At 42.6% G+C, this 22,929-nt stretch overlaps 1 non-coding gene across 1 annotated transcript; it reads left to right on the forward strand.

Moving 5' to 3' along the window:
• The first annotated feature begins 571 nt into the window (after positions 1–571).
• On the forward strand, positions 572–678 carry LOC120278389. Its single transcript, XR_005541719.1, has one exon. It is a non-coding gene; the product is annotated as a small nucleolar RNA R71 (small nucleolar RNA).
• The last annotated feature ends 22,251 nt before the right edge of the window (positions 679–22,929 follow it).

Genomic DNA, 22,929 nt, shown 5'->3' on the forward strand with positions numbered 1-22,929 from the left:
CTTCTCCAAATCATTCATTCGGGTTTCCAAACCTGAAACTCTGTTTTCCACATGCGGGGCTTGTTGTTGTGGTTGGAAACCCGGTGGCCCCATAGCCTTTTATGGACCCTGATTGCTCTATGAGAAATTGGGATGATTCTTCCAAACCAGATTGTAGGTATTGCTATATGGGTTTCCTTGAGGTCTCATGCCATTACCTACAAAATCGATGTTCTCCACTGAAGATACATAACTAATAGAGATTGGGCAATCGGAGGGAGCATATCCTCCATCACACCCGTTGCAATTCGTGACGGCCGCTACTCTATTTTAAGTTAGAAGATCTAACTTCTTACTCAAATTTTCCACTTGAGCCGCCAATGAAGTTACTGCATCTATCTCATGGAGACCGGCCACCTTTTTCTTCTCCCTAGCATTCCATTGGTAGCTGTTTAGCCCCATTTCCTCAATTAATTGACGGGCCTCATCGGGGGTCTTGCTACCTAAGGTACCTCCTGCTGCCGCATCCAAGAGTTGCCTTGTACTCGGGTTCAAACCATTGTAAAAGGTCTGAACAATCATCCACTCTGGAAATCCGTATTGTGGGCACTTTCTCAAGAGCTCCTTGAACCTTTCCCATGTCTCAAATAGAGACTCCAATTCCAACTGAACAAAGGATGAGATCTCATTCCTAAGCTTCACGGATTTTCTAGGAGGGAAATAACGGGCAAGAAAAGCTTCTACCATCTCCTCCCATGCGGTAATTGATGCTCTAAGTAATGAGTGTAGCCACTTCTCCGCTCTCCCCTTTAGGGAAAATGGGAAGGCTTGCAACTTGATGGCATCATCCGTCACCCTGTTTATCTTCAGCATATCACACACTTCAAGAAAACTCTCTATATGACTGTTTCGATCCTCATCGGCCAAACCATTGAACTGTGCAGATTGCTGTAACATATGGATGAATGCCGGCTTCAGCTCAAAGTTCTGAGCTATAATCAGGGGATGCACAATACTCGATTGTGACCCAAACACTGAAGGTCTGGCATAATCGGATAATGTTCGCTATTGCTCATTCTGTTCAGCCATGTTTTCAGATTCTTCCACTTCCAAATCAGCTAGATTAGAATGTTCTGGCACAGGCTCTTTCCCTTTTCTTCTAAGTGTACGTTCAAGCTCGGGATCTCCTTCAATCAATATTAAGGGGTTCCCTCGGGTCAGAACGTGGAGTTGCACCCAATAAGAAAGAAAAAGAAATCAAAACGATGATAGAATAAGAAGATATGAAATAGAATGTATGGTAAAATAGCTAAGAAAACAAAGTACAAAGTATCTCTAAACGCCTACTCCCTGACAACGGTGCCAAAAACTTGACAAGGTCCCCTTGCGTATATCCCGCAAGTGCACCGGTTTATCGAAGTAATATTCCCGGATGAGCGGGTATCGTATCTACAGGGAGTAGGGAATTAAAACACTTAATTTTCTTCTTACCTATGTGAAAGATGAATAGTGATATATGTGACAATGGTTCAATTCTCAAAAGTAAAAACAATAAGTAAGAGAGCACAAGTAAATGAGAAGGTAAGCCAATCGATAAAGATGGGGTACCCGGATATTGCTCCGCCTTGGACAATCGTTTCAAGTGCAAGAACCCTCTATTATGCTTCCTAGTTAATGCAATAGTGAGTCGTGGAAATCCTTAATTACATAGTCCCAAATCTAAGGTCAACCATGCCTAACTCTATACATGTCCCGGAGGAGAGATTGGATAACCTCTCAACCTCGTACTCGCATAGAATTGCAATGAGCTATAGGGATTCCAAGTGCTAAATCACTTCCTAATTATAGACCTAACCCTTTGGTCCTGGTGGAAGGTCCCTAACCACAATTAAGCCCTAGATACTAAGATCACTTCTACGCTTCACTCCATTGCACCCGCAACTAAGCTTCAGCGGAAGGTCATCCCTTAGACCATTCACTCTATTATGGCCGCAAAGAACTCGAGGAATGGAGGTAGAATTTAACATATCGGAGGAGAAAGGGGACGCTCAACCCTCTCCAACCTAGCTTTTTCTAACACTCGTGGTGTGTTAATCACTAACAAGGTTACCAACAAGAACTCTCAACCCTAGTGTCACTCTAGGGGAGTATTCAAACAATCAAGCATTCAAGGTTGGAACTCACAATAAACATCAATTAATTGAAAGCATATTAAAGAGATTCAATGAAACGAATACATCCTAGGGTTCACAAATACCCAAGTACCCATTAGGGGTTTAGCTCTCCATGGAGCTAATTACAATCAAAGAAATAGAATGTAAAAGTAATGAAACCATAGCAAACCCCCTCGATAGTCATGTTGATGGTCTTATGGAGAGTCCTCTACTCGTCGTCCAAAGATCCCCTTATCCGGTATATGATACGGCTCGATGGAAGCTCCCCTACCAACCTTCTTACAAAGAGATGACGATGTCGGAGCCGTAGAACCTCTCCAAAACCCTAGCCAATACCTCTCAAAACCCTAGCTGAAATCCTCTCTCAAGTTGGGGAAAAGATGGAGAAAAGAATACTGAAATCGGGTCTGACTCAGCTTTAAATAGGGCTAGAATCGGCGATCCACATGCCCCTATAGACGCCCCTGTGGATTTTTCACACGGGGGTGTGGAATTTCCGCACGCCCGTGTGGATTCTCTGTTCTGCAGTTTTCTTGGGCGGTTGTGTGGACAGTCGGCCGAGAAAACAGGAGTTCAGAGAATCCACACGGGCGTGTGGAAATTATCCACGCCCGTGTGGAAATTCCACATGGGCGTGTGAAGTATCCACGCCCGTGTAGTCGCCCAATTCCAGCCCTATTTAAAGCTGATCAGCCCCGATTTTAGTATTCTCTTCTCCATCTTTTGCCCAACTTGAGAGAGGGCTTCCGCTAGGGTTTTTTGGGGTATTAGCTAGTGATTGAGTCCGCAAGCGCACGGGTCATCAAATAATACCCTGTGTGTGACACAGGGGTCGTATTCCCTAGGTCCCAAGAGCTGCTATTACTCCCCCCTAGATGACACTGTCAAGTCTACCAAATATAGGACTAAAACAAGATAAGGAAAATAACAAAGAGAAAACTATAAACACAAGGACTAAGGCTCACCACATAAACATACTAAGGAAGCAAGTAACAATGGAAGCGCGAGGTCCCCTGGCGAGGATCCCCTCGGGACTACGAAAGCCAGATGGATGCTAGAATTACAAAGGCAACGGTGGTTGGACCAAGAGACATCCAAAAATAGACCACCCCGATAGTCACGGTAGTAATCCCTAATCCAATAAGAGTATTGGCCCGGAATCTCTTCCGACCAAATCTTCCTACGATTGCATTACAATAAGGGAGATCTCAAATTAGGGCCGAAACTCAACCTAGGTACAACCCTAATGGTTGGAGGGGTATGAAATACCTAATGGTCATGGTGTATTCATACATGTATCCCTTCCAAGCAAGGTGTCTCTAGTATAAGGGCGATGGTCACGCACCAAATACAACCTAGAAGTTGAATCACAAATTTCTCATGCAAAACAACACATCAAAGAACACCAAGCAAGGATCACGAACCACACAAATGCCATAAATGTAAATCAAAGCATCTATACAAGCAAGTTCATCCCAAGGTTCATCGGATGCCCTGTGACCTCGGGAGTCTAGTTTGTCATCAACAAAGGAGCAAGTGTAGAAAATAAGAGATATAAAGAAAAGTTCATAACAAACTCCCCTAAGATGAAGACTAGAAAGTGGTGATGAGAACTCGTCGGATCCGTGCGGGCCAGCTCCTAGATCGTTTTCCTTGAGTGTAACCTTCTTCTCCCTTTGATTTGTCCCTCAGATCTGCCTTCTCCCACAGCCTTGAAGCTCTAGAGGATGATGGTGGAGAGTGGTGGCCAAAAGTCTCCTAATTGATTCCCTAAAAAGCCATATATATGCCCAGATCCCGATCGGTAAACGGGTCAGTATACTGGTCGTATGCTGACCCCTCGAGAATTTAAGTTTTCTGCTGAGAAGCCCATGATGAGCTACATTGACTACTACAGTGAAAGTGATATAGTATCGCTGCTACAGTGTTGTGATACAATGATCCCAGACCCCAGAAACGCCATTTTGTTGCCGAATTCATCCCCAATCACGTCATCGAGCCCCCCGGGCTTCTAATGGGCCTGAAATGTAAAAATAACACAATTTATATCAAAAGGGCATTGATTCAACAAATAAATATAAAGAATAATACAAAACAAATACATGCAAAATACGTACTTTTAGACGTTTATCATACATCCCCACACCTAAGCCTTTGCTTGTCCCCAAGCAAACAAACATGAAGAACAAAGGGAAAGAAGATAAACGGCTAAAAGTGCGACCTCAAGCTCAAAGTAAAGGACTCCACAAGCATGACTGGACAGAAATCAAGGAGTGAGCTATTCAATGAATAGTGAAGTAACAATAGTTCTATCTCATCTAGAGTGCTCCTGTGAGTGTGTGATAACCCCCACCTTGACCTCTACACCCTGGATTACCCCAGGATGCCTATTCGCCCCACACATAATGATAATGGCATTAAGATGCTAAAGGCACCCTCAATACTCAACTAAGAGTCCTCTGGTTCCTAGATAAAACTCTAACTTTCAAATGACTATGCAGCAAGCTTCAAGGAAACAAAAGAGATACTTTATTTCTTTCACACATATATACAAGCACACACTTTTTTTTTTTCTGAGTCCGACTAAAGTAGACTGCACAAATTTTTTTATTTTTTTTTAACAATCTTTCTGAAGGATGCACATGCTGATTAGGCACAAGATCCACCCAACATACTCGAAAACAGTCTACATAGACGCATTCATGCTATACTAGCAGAGGAATACTGCCATAGACTCAAATTTTTATTTTTTATTTTATTTTATTTTATTTTATTTTTTGTGATCACATGTACAAACTGTATCTCATGTCCCTTGTAAAGACTTGCTACAATAGTACACATTAATGTAGAGAAACGATAAAGGAACACAAAAGCTCTTAAAAGTGCATTGAAGATAGAATTTAACAAATTAATGCCAAAGTCATCCTGATGGGTAGGTTGGAGTGTACAAGGTAGAAGTGCTCATGAACATGTATATAGGTGCACTAGAGATGATACAAAACTACATTCAAGCACAAATAAAGTACAACTCACAACTATCATTCTACTAAGCTAGGAAGTCCTTAACAATAAAATCATAGCTATCATAGGTAATCAAGAATGCACATGCAAACATTTTCAAAGTTCACAGAACTCCACCCCCCACTTAAAGATGCACATTGCCCTCAATGTGCCTAATCAGTAGAATGCAACAAGATAGACAATAAAAACATAGTAAGAGGGTTTCGTGAACTTCCCCGAGTCTCAAAGCATGAGTCTTGCAGTCCATGAGATTGAGGTGACCACCAAAGATCCTGGTAGATGATAAAGGAAGAAAGTGTGCTTGATGCCCTAATTCCACCATGCAAGGTAGAAAAGAACATCAACTCAAGGCATCTAATCACACACCCATCAAAACAAAACACGATAAACAACTAACAACAAAAATAGCAATCAAAACATAGAAGTAAAAGAAAACAAAACAAAAACGAATGTCCATGTGATGCAAGTGGAGATCATCTAACCCATCTAACCAAGTTACAAGCAAAGTGGGCATCAAAAGAGTGAAGAAAATCAAGAAAATGCCAGTGCTACAGTTATTTCGGAAAAATTTTGCAAGAACTTTGCTTGTAAAAGTAGCCAAAAATTTTACAAATCAAGAAAAACACTTTGATAATCATTAATCATTCACAAACCAACAAAAATACAAGAGATTTCACCCACAAGAACAAGAAGAACTCAAGGGTTGAGTGAGAGGTCAAACCCTTGCCCTAGAGTAAGATGAGTGAATCTAAGGGTTGAATCCGGCCAAAAACTTGCTCAAACTCCAAATTTTTGGTATGCTCTCTTGGCATCTAATTCTTCCATTTCTCTCTCAAGTGCATACATTTTAGCACCCAATAATTTTTCTTGAAAATCCAGGGCTGGATCACTTTGGCATGCTCTCTTGGCATCTAATTCTTCTATTTCTCTCTCAAGTGCATACATTTTAGCGCCAATCAGTTTTCTTTCAAAGTCCATTGCCCTGTGTAAATAAATAAAACTAACAACAATAAGTTATGAAAGAAAACACGAAAGAAACAAAATAAGTAAATATGCACAAAATGGTAAATGACACATACAAAGACCAATATTCACAATGACAAAGATAAATAACTAGAGCAGTGAGCTAAAGATTTTCCTAGCATTCTTGCATTCCCCGGCAACGGCGCCAAAAACTTGATTGAGTCCGCAAGCGTACGGGTCATCAAGTAATACCCTGTGCGTGACACAGGGGTCGTATTGCCTAGGTCCCAAGAGCTGCTATTACTCCCCCCTAGATGACACTGTCTAGTCTACCAAATATAGGACTAAAACAAGATAAGGAAAATAACAAAGAGAAAACTATAAACACAAGGACTAAGTCTCACCACATAAACATACTAAGGAAGAAAGTAACAATGGAAGTGCGAGGTCCCCGGGCGAGGATCCCCTCGGGACTACTAAAGCTAGATGGATGCTAGAATTACAAAGGAAACAGTGGTTGGACCAAGAGACATCCAAAAATAGACCACCCCGATGGTCACGATGGTAATCCCTAATCCAATAAGAGTATTGTCCCGGAATCTCTTCCGACTAAATCTTCCTACGATTGCATTACAATAAGGGAGATCTCAAATTAGGGCCGAAACTCAACCTAGGTACAGCCCTAATGGTTGGAGGGGTATGAAATACCCAATGGTCATGGTGTATTCATACATGTATCCCTTCCAGGCAAGGTGTGTCTAGTATAAGGGCGATGGTCACGCACCAAATACAACCTAGAAGTTGAATCACAAATTTCTCATGCAAAACAACATCAAAGAACACCAAGCAAGGATCACAAACCACACAAATGGCATAAATGTAAATCAAAGCATCTATACAAGCAAGTTCATCCCAAGGTTCACCGGATGCCCGGTGACCTTGGGAGTCTAGTTCGTCATCAACAAAGGAGCAAGTGTAGAAGATAAGAGATACAAAGAAAAGTTCATAACAAACTCCCCTAAGATGAAGACTAGAAAGTGGTGATGAGAACTGGTCGGATTCGCACCGGCGAGCTCCTAGATCGTTTTCCTTGAGTGTAACCTTCTTCACCCTTCGATTTGCCATTCAGATCTGCCTTCTCCCGCAGCCTTGAAGCTCTAGAGGATGATTGTGGAGAGTGGTGGCCAAAAGTCCCCTAATTGATGCCCTAACAAGCCATATATATGTCCAGATCCCGATCGGTAAACGGGTCAGTATACCGGCCGTATGCTAACCCCTCGGGAATTTCAGTTTTCTGCTGAGAAGCCCGTTATGAGCTACAGTGACTGCTACAATGAAACTGCTACAGTATCGCTGCTGCAGTGTAGAACTACAGTGATCCCGGACCCCGGAAATGCCATTTTGTTGCCGAATTCATCCCCAATCGCGTAGCCGAGCCCCTAGGGCTTCTAATGGGCCTGAAATGTAAAAATAACACAATTTATACCAAAAGGGCATCGATTCAACAAATAAATATAAAGAATAATACAAAACAAATACGTGCAAAATACGTACTTTTAGACGTTTATCAGGTAGGTTTTTGGAGAGGTTCTACGGCTCCGACATCATCATTCCTTAGGAAGGAGGTTGGTAGTGGAACTTCCATCGAGGCGTATCCTATACCGGACGAGGGAATCCTTGGACGACGAGTAGAGGACTCTCCATAAGACCATTGACACGACCATCGAGGGGGTTTCTTTATGGATTCATTGCTTTTACATTCTATTTCTTTGATTGTACTTAGCTCCATGGAGAGCTAAACCCCTAGTGGGTACTTGGGTATTTGTGAACCCTAGGATGTATTCGTTTCTTGGAATCTCTTTATTAGGCTTTCAATAAATTGATGTTTATTATGAGTTCCAACCTTGAATGCTTGATTGTATGAACATTTCGCCTAGAGTGACACTAGTGTTGAGAGTTCTTTGTGGTAATCTTGTGAGTGAGTGACACACCACGAGCGTTAGACAAAGCTAGGTTGGAGAGGGTTGAGAGGGTGAGTCGAGAGGTACAGGAGCGTCCCCTTTCCCCTCCGACGTGATAGATTCTACCTCCGTTCCTCGAGTTCTTTACGGCCATAATAGAGTGAATGGTCTAAGGGATGACCCTCCGCTGGGGCTTAGTTGTGCGTGCAATAGAGTGAAGCATTGAGGTGATCTTAGTATCTAGGGCTTAATCGTGGTTAGGGACCTTCTGTCTGGACCAAAGGGTTAGGTCTATAATTAGGAAGAGATTTATCACTTGGAATCCCTAGAGCTCTTTGAACCTCTTTGCGAGTGCGAGGTTGAGAGGTTATCTAATCTCTCCTCCGGGACATGTATAGAGTTAGGCATAGTTGGCCTTAGATTTGGGACTATGTAATTTATGATTTTCACGACTCACCAGTGCATTGATTAGGAAGCATGATAGAGGATTCTTGCACTTGAAATGATTATCCTAGGTGGAGCTTTATCCGGGTACCCCATCTTTATCGATTGCCTTACCCCTTTCTTTACTTTTGCTCTCTTACTTGTTGGTTTTATTGTTGAGAATTGAATCATTGTCACACTTATCATCATTGATCTTTCACATAGCTAAGAATCAAATTAAGTATTTTTATTCCCTATTCCCTGTGGATTCGATACCCGCTCATCCGGGATTATTACTTTGACAAACCAGTGCACTTGTGGGATATACGCAAGGGGACATTGTCAAGTTTTTGGCCCCATTGCCGGGGAATGGGCGTTTAGAGATACTTTGCACTTGTTTTCTTAGCTATTTCACCATACATTCTACTTCCTATCTTCTTATTCTATCATTGTTCTAACTTTTCCTTATTCATTTTATTGTAGATAATGATTAACATGTTTGAGTCATTTCACACTATCTTGAGAATGGTTGAACACGTGGAGCAGAAAGTCCAAACAATTGCATGGCATGACATGCCGTGTTATTCTCACCATGAGAAGTGTACAACTCAACAGCCAGTAGAAGAATCGGTTGAAGAGTACATCACTAGGATTCAAGGGCAAAACTGTGAATTAGATAGTGTGATAAAGCAGTTTGAGGAATCCACGTCGGTGACAATGAGCGACCAGTTGGAGGAAGAATACTTGCTCAGTTTGATTCTTCCTATCAAGACCAAAGGCAGGAACTCTCTTCAGTTGGTGTTGCTATTTCAAAAGTGGAACTATATGGAACAGACAAGTTGATATCCATTGCAGATTGTAAACAAATAGATACCCAGTTAGAAAAGGAGGAGAATAATTATGAACATGAGGCAAATGATTTCGAGGAGATTGATAAATTGAAGGAAGGCAGCTTGCGTCCATCAATTGTTGAACCACCAGAACTTGAGCTTAAAACTCTTCAAACACATTTGGAATATGCATTCTTAATGGAGGACTCTAAACTCCCTGTGATTGTAGCTTCAAACTTGTTTGCGGAGCAGAAGGATAAACTTGTTAGCACGTTGAAAAAGCACAAATCAGCTATTGCATGGAAGATCTCCGACATTAGGGATATAAACCCATCATTTTGCACTCATAAGATCTTAATGGAGGATGACTACAAATCTATGATCCAACCTCAGCGAAGATTGAACCCGAATATGAAGGAAGTTGTTAAGGCAGAGGTAATAAATCTTTTGGATGCAGGAATAATCTATCCCATATCAGATAGCAAGTAGGTGAGTCCGACCCAAGTTGTCCCCAAAAAAGGAGGAATAATAGTAGTTAAGAATGAAAAGAATGAGTTAATCCCGACTAGGACAGTTACTGGTTGGCGAGTTTGCATTGACTATAGAAGACTTAATGGCGTCACTCAGAAAAATCACTTTCCTTTGCCATTTATTGACCAAATGTTGGAACAACTAGCGGGGCATCATTTCTACTGTTTCCTTGATGGCATGTCGGGATACTTTCAACTCCCAATAGCTCCAGAAGATCAGGAGAAACCACATTTACTTCCCCTTATGGTACTTTTGCTTATAGAAGTATGCCTTTCGGGCTGTGTAACGCCCCTCCAACATTCCAGCACTACATGATGACCATTTTTGATGACTTTCTCGAATATATTATGGAATTTTTCATGGATGATTTTTCAGTGTTATGGGACTCTTTCGATGCTTGCTCAAATAATTTGGAAACAGTTTTAGTGAGATGTGAAGAGACGAATCTCGTCCTCAACTGGGAGAAATGTCACTTTATGGTGCAAGAAGGCATTGTCCTTGGACATAAGATTTCCCAGGCAGGTATGGAGGTGGATAGGGCGAAGATAGAGATAATTGAAAAGCTCCCTCCACCTACGAATGTTAAAGGAATCCGCAGTTTCTTGGGTCATGCAGGTTTTTACAGAAGGTTCATTAAGGACCTTTCGAAGATCTCCCAACCGTTGACCAAACTCTTAGAGAAGGATACTCCTTTTGATTTTGGAAATGACTGTATGAATGCATTTAATCTGCTGAAAGAAAAGTTTGTGCAAGCACCAATCTTGACAACACCGAAGTGGGATGAGCCGTTCGAAGTAATGTGTGATGCTAGTGATTATGCAGTGGGAGCGGTCTTGGGTCAAAGGAGAAGCAAACAATTTCAACCGATCTATTATGCTAGCAAGACTCTCAGAAGTGCACAAGAGAATTACACCACTACTGAAAAGGAATTATTAGCAGTAGTGTTTGCTTTTGATAAATTCAGACAATAACTCATCCTATCTAATGTCACAGTGCTCACAGATCACTCTGCACTCTGTTATCTCATGAACAAGGCAGATGCGAAACTGAGATTGATTCGGTGGATATTGTTATTGCAAAAATTTGACATGGAAATAAAAGATAAAAAGGGGACAGAGAATGTGGTTGCAGATCATCTGTCGAGATTAGAAGATTGTGAGGGGCAAGAACCGACAAGCAAGGAAATTAATGATTTCTTCCCTGAAGAGCATCTGTATGCGGTACAAGAATTAGAATCGAAAGATGTTCCATGATTCGCTGATTTTGCAAATTATCTGTCAGGAAGGGTATTGAAGCAGGGTTTAAACTTTCAATAGAAGAAGAAATTTTTCAGTAACCTTAAGAACTTTTTCTGGGAAGATCCTTACCTGTTCCATATTTATACAGATCAGATGGTGCAAAGGTGCGTTTCTATAGAGGAAGGTTGGAACATCATTACGCATTGTCACTCAAGCCCAGTGGAGGGGCATTATTCTTCCAGTCGAACTGCAAAGAAGGTTTTAGCCGCTGAGTTCTATTGGCCAACCTTATTCCAAGATGTTCATCAATTCATTTTACGATGTGATAGTTGTCAAAAGGCTGGAAATTTATCACGAAGGGACGAGATGCCTCAAAATCCCATTCAATTTTGTGAGGTATTTGATGTATGGGGAATTGATTTCATTGGACCGTTTTCAAAGTCCAATGGTAATCAATACATTCTGGTAGCAGTTGATTATGTTTCCAAGTGGGTGGAAGCCCAAGCTCTTCCAACTAATGATGCAAGAACTGTGGTGAAGTTTTTGAAGAAGTTATTCACTCGCTTTGGAACTACAAAAATTTTCATCAGCGATCGGGGAACCCATTTTTGTAATACACAATTGGCGAAAGTGTTAAAGCGTTATGGAGTTCATTATTGTCTTGCTGCTCCTTACCATCCGCAAACGAGTGAGCAAGTGGAGGTTACAAACAAAGAGCTCAAGAGAATATTAACCAAATCAGTGGAATAAGGGAAATGAGATTGGTCCGAAAGGTTGGATGACACACTTTGGGCTCATAGAACAGCATACAAAACCCCAATAGGGACCACTCCCTATAATTTAGTGTATGGAAAATCTTGCCATTTACCAGTGGAATTAGAGCACAAAGCATATTGGGCAATTAAAGTGATGAATTTTGACTTGCGTAAATCCAGAGAGTAACGAATATTACATCTCAACGAGTTAGACAAATGGAGGATGAAGGCATATGAGAATGGAAGGATATACAAAGAAAGAATTCAGAAGTGGCATGACAAGCATATTAAGATTCCGAAGGACTTCAACGCAGGCTATCAGGTGTTACTATTCAACTCTTGTCTATGTTTATTTCCGGAGGAACTCAAATCAAGGTAGTCTGGTCCGTATACCATAACCGAAGTTTCACCCCATGGAGCCATTGAAATTAACCATCCGGAGAAGGACACATTCAAGGTGAATGGACATAGGCTGAAACCTTACTATGGCGGAGAGATTTGTAGTGACAATAGAGAAGTATATTTCCTCTATGAAGCCCAGTGAGTAAGTCAAGGTGCGTCAAGCTAAGTGACATTAAACAAGCGCTTCTTGGGAGGTAACCCAAGTGTTTACTGTTTTCTTATCTTATAGTTAGGTTGTTTGCATGAATAATTTGTTAAGTGTTGGTATCTTGATTTTTAGATGCTTGTGCTGCGATTTTCTTGTGGGATTTGAGTATTCATTGTGTGTTTTTCATGTGGAATTGGCAAAGTATGGTCGTGTGAGCTCTATTTCATGTTTTTCACTGGTAAAAAAATTGCATAATAGAGCAGGCTTTGAGTGTGTAAACATGTTCAGAGAACTTCTGCAGAGCCTGCAGATTTTTCTAAGTCACCCAGAGAAAACACACGGGCGTGTGTAATTTCTGCACGCCCGTGGAGTTGCACTGCGATCTCATCCAGAGAAAGCATAGGGGCGTGCGGTTGCCCCTGTTAATAACCATGCGATTGTCACACGCCCGTGGGTAATTTCCGCACGGGCGTGTGAATTCCTGCAGAGTTGGGCAAATTATTCCGAGAGCACACAGGGGCGTGGACTCGCCCCTGTGGGCGACCTTGTCAACCACGCACGGGCGTGGGTAATTTCCGCACGGCCGTACGAAACTCTGCAAAGGAGTTCTCTCCATCCTGAGAAGACACAGGGGCATGTGGCTACCCCTGTGAGTTGGGCATGTGAATGTCCACGCCCGTGCGGAATTTTCGCACGGGCGTGTGGAACACTTGGTATTTTTCTCAGATGTCCAGAGAAGACACAGGGGCGAGCGGCTGCCCCTGTGGGTCGGATGCACGGGCGTGGGTATTTTCCACACGCCCGTGCAAGAGCAGTCACAGTCGAAGGAGTGTTTTCCCGACAGTGCACAGGGGCGTGCGTGCGCCCCTGTGGCTCTCTTATAATGAAGCGCACGGGGGTGGGGAATATCTACACGCCCGTGTGGATGCACTAAACGCTAAGGGTTGTGAGTCCTTTTTAAAGAAGAATAGTTTCTCTCCTTCTTCACGTCCTCTATTCATCTGAAAACACTCTCACATCAGTCTTCGACTCCATAGCGCCAATTTGGTAGGATTTTTTGCACGATTTTCCGGCCAGTTCCCCATTTTCTCATTCCATCTTGTCAGTAAGCCCTATTTATCATTTTCTTTGCCAATTCATAGTTTCCATCGATTAATCTGTTTAATAATGCTTCGTTTCTTCAATTGAAAAGATGATTTATGTTTAGAACATAGTTAGAAGTATTTTTATGTTGTATTTTTGGATTTTTGAAGCGCGGCCGTGCGGTTTTCACGCCCCGTGGTTCCACACGGGTGTGCGGAAATTCCACACGACCGTGTGGATTTCTACAACATTATTTTATCAACATGTTTGATCAATTTCGTTTCAAGTTTTGCAGATTATGGCACCTCGGTCGAAGAAGCAAGCAGATAAGAGGCCGCGTGAGTCATCCCCTGAGCCTGAGGGCATGAGTTTTGCGATTCCAGAGTATCAGGTTCGCTATGAGTGCTTGTCGAGACTCCGGTTTGGACAGACTCGATTCCTGGACATGACTATACTGCGAGATCTACAGCAGGGAGATGAGTTCACTGATGAGGTCGTGGATCTCATTTCAGTAGGTGGTTGGCGGTAGTTATTGATGATTAGAGAGCCAGCCATCCGAGAGTTTGCACTGGAGGTGCTATCATCATTCAAGTTTGACAAATCTTACGCGAGCTTCGACAGTTTGGACACCAATCAGTTCAGAGTATTTGGACACCACCATACCTTGAGCGTTACTTAGTTTTCAGTACGACTTGGCTTGTATGAGGAGGCATTCACAGATACGGAGGAGTACGCTCAGTTACCGACGGATTATCCAGGAACCTTGACCCCTCAGAGAGCTTACAGAGTGCTATGTGGTCAGGGTCAGTACGAGCCAGGGCTGTCCAAGGCCATGTGCCTTTCCTGACCTGCATATAGATATTTACATGCTATCATGAGTAGGTCGGTGAATGACCATGGTGATAGCACTGGTGTTCTGAGCCGACAGGAATTACTGTATCTGTACTCGATAGTGCAGCGCGTACCGATTCACTTAGTGCACATCATGGCAGAGTACATCAGACATTAGGGGCACTATGCTAGACTGGGAGAGATCTTCTCGGACCCCGACATTACGAGATTAGTGCTGGGCATGGGTCTCTTGGATTCTATTTGCGGGGCCGAGAAAACGAGTATACCTGCTCCCCTGAGCCTAGAGACGATGGGTTTGTGGGCATGGTCCGCAGGGTTCGGACAGGGGTTTCTGCTTTAGTGCTACCAGCTCCAGAGATAGCCGAGGATGAGGTTGATGAAGCCGAGGCATCTCAGCTCGCTCCCAAGCCTTAGCCAGTCCTGATGGGGACCGAGGCACCTCCAGTGGTAGAGGAACCACCCCCCGTGCGTATATTTTCACCATCTCGAGCTTATGATTGCTTTGAGAGGCTCGAGAGCGCTTTGCGGGTGATACGGACTGAGGTAGCTGAGGCTCGAGCCGAGATTGCAGAGATTAGGGATACGCAGGCCACTCAGTAGACAGAGTTTATGGCATGTTTTGACGTATTACAGCAGATCTTAGAGCGCGACGTTGCCTCATCATTTGTCTTGCGGCCGAGGACTCCTCAGGCCCCCTCAGTTCGTCCTACACCCTCATCCCCTACCCCGGCACTGGTGGACCCACCATGTGCGTCTTCACCAGCAGCAGCAGCAGCACCGGAGCCCGAGGGCGACACCGACATTTGACTTTTAGTTTTTTTTTCTTTTATGCATTTTATTTTAGACTTGTTCATTCAGAAAGGATCATCCTTCTGAATTTATTTTCATTTTGCGTCTCGAGTTGTATTCATTGTCTATCTTTTGTATATACTCAAGTTATTTTATTTTTATTGAGCTTCACTAATCCCCTCGTGTATGCGTGCAGATGGTCTTGTCATCTTGGGAATTGAGACTTAGTCATGGGCACGGCCAAAGTGCTGAAGCACTTGGCCGTGTGAGCTTCACAACCCGTCGGAACACTACTCCCATGGAATTCGCTTCATCAAACGCAACACTAGGAGTGAGGGGAGTATTGTTTTGATTGCTTCTCCCACATTTGCTTTTGAATGATATACATTTTGATTGAGCTTGCATGTGTACATTGGGGACAATGTACAACTTAAGTGTGGTGGGGAGTTTCATAGTGCACACATCTTTTCTATTGTTCTTGATTGATATATGCTCACAAAGCCAATGGCGGTTCACCTTAGTTGCAATGATTGTATTCTTGAGTTTAGGAAAATTTCTAACATTGAATGTTTTCATGCTCTAGTTCTTGCTTGAATTTCTAGGAATTTTTGCCCGATTTACACTTAGTGCACTACTCACACTTTAAACTCTTTTGGAAACTCAAGTTTGATGTCAAAGGGACTAGTTATAGTTGTTACTTGTGTTAAATCCTAAAAAAAATATATATATATATATGGAAAATGAAAAGAAAGAACAAAATAGTTTTATTGTTTATTCGTGCTTGTTGGGTGGAAAGAGCTACCACCTATGAAGTATGAAGCTACTCTCATAAGTCGGACACTTGTTTTGCCCTAATGAGAGAATGAGCTATCTCAGAGGATGAGGGAAAGCTACCACTCCGGTAGAAAGAGCTACCACCTTGAAAGTGTGAAAGCCACCTTAGCGGCCACTTTGGAGAGGGCTACCTTAGAGGATGTGTGAAGCTACTACCATCTTTGAAATTGTTGTCACTTTTGTAGATAAATAAATCCCTTGTACTTAGAACTTTGAGGAGTATACTTTGGGTTGACTTGAGTGAGTTCACACACGTACATGATTTCGGGTTTTGTTTCCTTTTTTATTCTAGTTTTTAGCTAGAGCATTGATTTTTTGTATTTAGTGTTGAAATTTCCCTCACTTGTAGAATGCTCGCTTTGTATACTTTAGTGAACCTAAGGCCAAGCACTTTTAATATTTTCTTCATTGATGCACAGAATGTTTAATTTTTGCTTGAGGACAAGCAAAAGCTAAAGTGTGGGGGAGTTTGATAAGTGCTTGTGCGATATGAATGCGAAGCGTTCATTCCTTATGTTGAGCATTACTTTTCTCGGGTTTTTACACTAATATGTGTGTTTTTATGTTACTTTCTGTAGGCAGGGTTGTGAGGCCGAGTATGAAGGAAAGAAGCCAATGTGGAGCACAATGCACTGATTTTGAAGGAAATCTTGCTAAGGTTCAAACGCGAAGACATAGGTTGGGTGTGAGATACTAGAGTGTGTGCCAACCTCCTCGTATTCTAGTGGGCACATCCATTTGGAGGGGTACAAAGATAGTCACACTCGAGCATTCCGACTTATGCACATAGAAGAAGAGCTCGACCAACTTGCCTATCATTGAAGAAGCGAGTGATCCACGATGTGAACGTGTGCCCGTTTGGGTTACCCCGATGAAAGTATGGATTCAGGAAGCTATTTAGGTAGGGTACTGTAGCAACGTTGTACCAAAGTACGGTAGCAGCACTGTTCATAGCCAGCCGAGAAAACAGGAGTTCAGAGAATCCACACGGGCATGTGAAAATTATCCACGCCCGTGTTGAAATTCCATATGGGCGTGTGATGTATCCACAGCCGTGTAGTCGCCCGATTCCAGCCCTATTTAAAGCCGATTCAGCTCCGATTTTAGTATTATCTTCTCCATCTTTTGCCTGACTTAAGAGAGGGCTTCCGCTAGGGTTTTGAGGGGTATTGGCTAGGGTTTTGGAGAGGTTCTATGGCTCCGACATCATCATTCCTTAGGAAGAAGATTGGTAGGGTAGCTTCCATCGAGGCGTATCCTATACCGGACGAGGGAATCCTTGGACGACGAGTAGAGGACTCTCCACAAGACCATTGACTTAACCATCGAGGAGGTTTCTTTATGGATTCATTGCTTTTACATTCTATTTCTTTAATTGTACTTAGCTCCATGGAGAGCTAAACCCCTACTGGGTACTTGGGTATTTGTGAACCCTTGGATGTATTCGTTTCTTTGAATCTCTTTATTATGCTTTCAATAAATTGATGTTTATTGCAAGTTCCAACCTTGAATGCTTGATTGTATGAACATTTCCCCTAGAGTGACACTAGGGTTGAGAGTTCTTGTTGGTAACCTTGTGAGTGAGTGACACAGCACGAGCTTTAGACAAAGCTAGGTTGGAGAGGGTTGAGAGGGTGAGTCGAGAGGTGCAGGAGCGTCCCCTTTCCCCTCCGACGTGATAGATTCTACCTCCGTTCCTCGAGTTCTTTGCGGCCATAATAGAGTGAATGGTCTATGGAATGACACTCCGCTGCGGCTTAGTTGCGCATGGAATGGAGTAAAGCGTTGAGGTGATCTTAGTATCTAGGGCTTAATCGTGGTTAGGGACCTTCCGCCTGGACCAAAGGGTTAGGTCTATAATTAGGAAGAGATTTATCACTTGGAATCCCTACAATTCATTGCAACTCTATGCGAGTGTCAGGTTGAGAGGTTATCTAATCTCTCCTTTGGGACATGTATAGAGTTAGGCATAATTGACCTTAGATTTGGGACTATGTAATTTAGAATTTCCACGACTCACCGTTGCATTGATTAGGAAGCATAATAGAGGGTTCTTGCACTTGAAACGATTATCCTAGGCAGAGCATTATCCGGGTACCCCATTTTTATCGATTGCCTTACCCCCTTCTTTACTTTTGCTTTCTTACTTGTTGTTTTTATTATTGAGAATTGAATCATTGTCACACTTATCATCATTGATCTTTCACATAGCTAAGAATTGAATTAAGTATTTTTATTCTCTATTCACTATGGATTCGATACCCGCTCATCCTGGATTATTACTTCGATAAACTGGTGCACTTGCCGGATATACGCAAGGGGACCTTGTCAACTTATCAAACTCCAACACATTTAAGCTTTTGCTTGTACTCAAGCAAAAATTAAACATTTTGTGCATAGATGAAGGAAATATTGGAAGTGCTTGGCCTTAGGTTCACCAAAGTATACAAAGAGAGAATTCTACAAGTAAGGAAAATTTCAACACTAAACATGAAAAATCGAAGCTCTAGCTAAGAACTTGAATCAAAAAGGACAACAAACCCGAAATCGTGAAAGTGTGTGGACTCATTCAAGTCAACCCAAAGTATACTCCTCAAAGCTCTAAACATAAGGGACTTATTTATCTACAACAATAAAGTAACACTGATCGCTTCCCCGCAAGTGTACGGGATCGCCAAGTAATACCTCGTGCAAAGACACGAGGATCGTATTCCACGGGGCTAAGGATCTCCTATTACTCCTTCTCGAGCTATTATCTAGCCTAAGATCTTAAGTGATGGATTTACTCTACTAAATACAAATAAAACTAAACACAAGATTTGCTAGCAAATTAGAGAGAACAAGCAATAAGCAAGCAAGAGAATCAATGAAGTGCAAAGGCCTATGGATGTGGATCCCCTTGAGGGGTTATCATGCAACATGGATGATAATTTAAAAGATGCAAGGGTAAATTGGACCATGAGATTCCAAGATTAGAACAACCCCAATTTCTCGGCGATTGAACCCTAATCCCATACGAACATAGATAGGAATTTCTTCCAAATCTACATTCCTACGATTGCATTAAGTACAAGGAAATCTCGCTTAGGAATAAACCTACTCTTCTTCGGATTAAACCTACATGGAGGGCTACCAAACACCCGATTTCTCGCGTGATGATACAAGTATCCCCTTCTAATCCATTCATGACCTAATACATGCGAGCAAGTCACATCTACATGCATCATTCATAAAAAGAGCTACGGATTTCTCCTTGGTGTAACACTTAGCATGAAAAACAATGGATTAGATCTCAAACATACCCAAGCATAGAATTAACAAGTAATCATCCAAAAATACATGATAAAAACCCCCAAGGTTCACCAACACCCACGTGGCCTTGGGGGTCTAGTGTGTCATCATCTCATAACAAAGCATACAATCAAGCAAAAACATGAAACAAAGACATAGTATGACACTCCCTAGATGAAATGGTGAAGGTTGAGGTGAGAATATGCCGAATGACGCTTCCCCTGCCAAAGGAATGCCGAATGACGCTTCCTCTAGCCGCAGTTCTCCTTCCTTCAAGTCGTGATCGATCTCCCCTTTTTGAATGATGTTGCCTTCTTGCCTTGAGATCCTTGGACCTTGGGCTTCAATGATCTTCTAGCTTTCTCGCCCTCTTTCTCCTCCCCAAAGGTCGCCCAAGATCTCCCAAATGATCTCCCCAAAAAGTCGGCCAGCAAAAAGTCCTTTAATCAGCCCTAAAAGTGAGTATATATACCCCCGAGGGCATACGGGCTGTATAGGGGTCGTATGGGGGTCGTATAGCACTTTCGAAAACCCTAGATTCGCATTCCATACGGGGTGCATACGGCCTCCATATGGCCCCAGTATCTCTGGGTAGTATGGAAATCGGACGGAACACCAAATCAATCCAGCTGCTACGATGCATAGGCCCCCATACTAGGTAGTATGGGGGTAGTATGAAATTCCTGTTTTCTTCTCTTTTTGCCAAAATGATATCTTCTTGTTCTCCATGGCTTCCATATGCCCTACAAAGCAAATAATAGACGATTAAGCGCGAAACGGGTATCAAACCTCACAAAATACATGCAAAGTGCATACGATATATATATGAAAACAACTACATTTAGAGACTTATCAAACATCCCCACACTTAAGCGTTGCTTGTCCCCAAGCAAACAACTCATGAAAAACAAAGAGACTAAGAAGTGGCTAAATGCAATACCTCTGGCTCAAGCAAATATAAGATTCCAAAAGCAAAGGATAATCAAACATAGATGTTGAGTTATAGTCATTAACCATAATAAAAATATCCTGTCTCACCCCTAATATGTATGTGCGTGTAAGTGAATCCTTTATCTCATTTGCCCTACGATCCGGGTCTAGCTCAAGGACTTCAATCGATGCAGACTCTAGATGCTAATCACTCCACATACAAAAGAATACTAAGTCTTAAACTACTAAGTGCTACTTCAATGGCCAAGTAAGATCCTTCTAATTCTATAGCTTGAAACTAAATCCTTGTTCTTTTTCAAAAACCTTTGGTAGGTACTCAAAAAGATCACTAGGGTTTTTTTATTTTTCAACTCAATATTCAACACATCCGAGTCCGACTAACGTAGACTGCATCAAAAATCATTTTAAAAATCTTTCTAGAGCGATGCACATGCTTTGGTTAGGGCACAAGAGCCACCCAACTACTCGATTCAGGGTCTACATAGAGCGCATTCATGCTTCATTAGCGGAGGAATCTTGACATAGACTCCTTTTCACTTTCACTCTCACCCTAGATCACATCTTCGAGTACACTACATGCCACAAAAACTCGGATTAGCTCAACAAGACTTAGAAGTTCTTAAGAAAAACATTGAAGGATAGAACTTAGTGTTCTAAGGCCAAGTACTCAAAGTAGTGTGTTAAGCATACAAGAGAGTTAGAGTAGTCACATTGGCTATTCCCAGGGCATCGACAAAAAATTCAGTGCACAAGACAATACTATTGGGTGAAAGCAGAGTTCAATAAAGCATAAAAAAACAAGTAACTCACATCCATCATTAGTCCAAGCTAAAAAGAATCTTACAAGAATGAATAAAAGCCATCATTGGTAACACTAGCATGTAAACAATGTTCCTAAAACATGAAATGCACCCATCCCCACACTTAGTGTTGTACATTGCCCTCAATGTACACTAATCATGAAAAAAACATGCAAGAAGGGCCAATGCAAATAATAATAGAGGAGGGTGAAAAAAAGCAGAACTTCCCCGGTTTATCTTGTGTTACGTCGGGAGGTGCGACTCGACAAAAAGGTGTGGTGAGCAATACACGTCTTGTCCGACCTCCATTTAAAAAAACTAGGAAAGCTCACCAAATTCCCTCAATGCCCTGCGAGGCAAAAAGGGGACATCATCATTCCACAAAAATTCACAAATACAAATACAAGGGAGAGACTAGGGAAAAAGTGAACAAAAATACATAGATGAAAAACAAAAATAAAGTTCAACACACGAGTTGGGAGGAAGAGGTCCATGCCAACTCAACAAAACAAAAAAACATAATACAAAACAAAAATAAAGTAAAGTAGATAAAAAAAGTGTCCATGCTCAAAGCGAGCCGCTACTCATCACAATGCAGTCTTTGGCGTTGGTGGCATGGTGGCGAGAAAGAGTATGCGAGGCGGAACCATAGTATGAGGTAATGAAAGCGGTGAAAAATCGCCTCGAGTCGGTGACTGTCCCTCAAGGACACGGTGAAGCTGGTCACGGATCTCATGCTGCTCCCGACATGCACACTGAATCTCTCCCTCAATCCCTCTCGGGTCTCATGTCGAGTCGGGGTAATGAAGTAGTACCGGGGGTAGGAGCAGGTGCGCCCTCGGGGCTCGACTGCGTGTGCTCTGTCGGTGCATGCTGGACTCACCGATGGCTTGGTCTGTGGGGGCCTGCCCCTCATGCGCTCGAGCAACCACCAAGCCAATCGCTCGTATGTGTGCCTTCCCGAGGGGTACCGTACCTCCTACAATAGTCATGCCTCACGTCTGCTCAAACAAACCCACGCCACGGATCAATCTGGTCACATAGGGCCCAATAAAGATAGCTCCCAATCGAGTATACGAGCCCTGGTGAAGGAATGCATCAGCGACAAGGTAGCCAAGGTGAGTAGGGCACCCCTCAAAGATGCCATACATCGTAAAGATATCGGATTGGGTGACCACCCCTTGCTATCGGTCCGGCCCCAAAGAGAGCGGGCAATCAAGGCATGAATGAATCTATGTGCGGGTCAATCATGCGTGAGGGCCTTTCGGGTCGTATCTTCACCCGCCAAAGTCACCCAATAGTTGCTCCTATCCACCTCACTCGGGAAATCAAGCTTAAGATGTTTGCCGGGCATGGATTTGATAAAATCATCATCATATATCCCCAAGTACTTGGCAAAGTCCAAATGATGCATAGTGCACTTCCTTCCAAAAGCTTGAAAACGGATGGTGACAATCTTCTTATTCCATACGGATTCTCCATCTTGTCGCGCCTCAAATGTACTCAAGACCTCCAAGGTTAATTGGCGGAAGGTTGGCTCGTTAATGGCAAAGAGTTTATCCCAACAATCGTGTGAGAGCCAATCCCGCACTTGACTTGCAAACCCAAGGTTGTCCACAAGTTCCCAATCAAGATAGCACAAAGTCCCGAATGGTTTTGTCTTCAATCTATCATATCTCTCTCGATGGTGGGACAATTTGAAGGCGGGTTCATCGGGTGTAGAGGATGGTTCGGTAGTTCTTGGGCGCTTGGAGGCGAGCCTTTTAGTGTTAGGAATCCCTACAATGAAGAAAAAAACTTTGATCAAGCTCAAAGGGGTACAAGATAACTCAAAAATAACATGGTAGAGATAGAGGAGACTAATGAAAAATTGGGTTTTTGGGACCATACGGCCGTATGGGGGC

This window comes from Dioscorea cayenensis, chromosome 15 (assembly GCF_009730915.1).
Source record: "Dioscorea cayenensis subsp. rotundata cultivar TDr96_F1 chromosome 15, TDr96_F1_v2_PseudoChromosome.rev07_lg8_w22 25.fasta, whole genome shotgun sequence".
NCBI classification, from domain to species: Eukaryota; Viridiplantae; Streptophyta; class Magnoliopsida; order Dioscoreales; family Dioscoreaceae; genus Dioscorea; species Dioscorea cayenensis.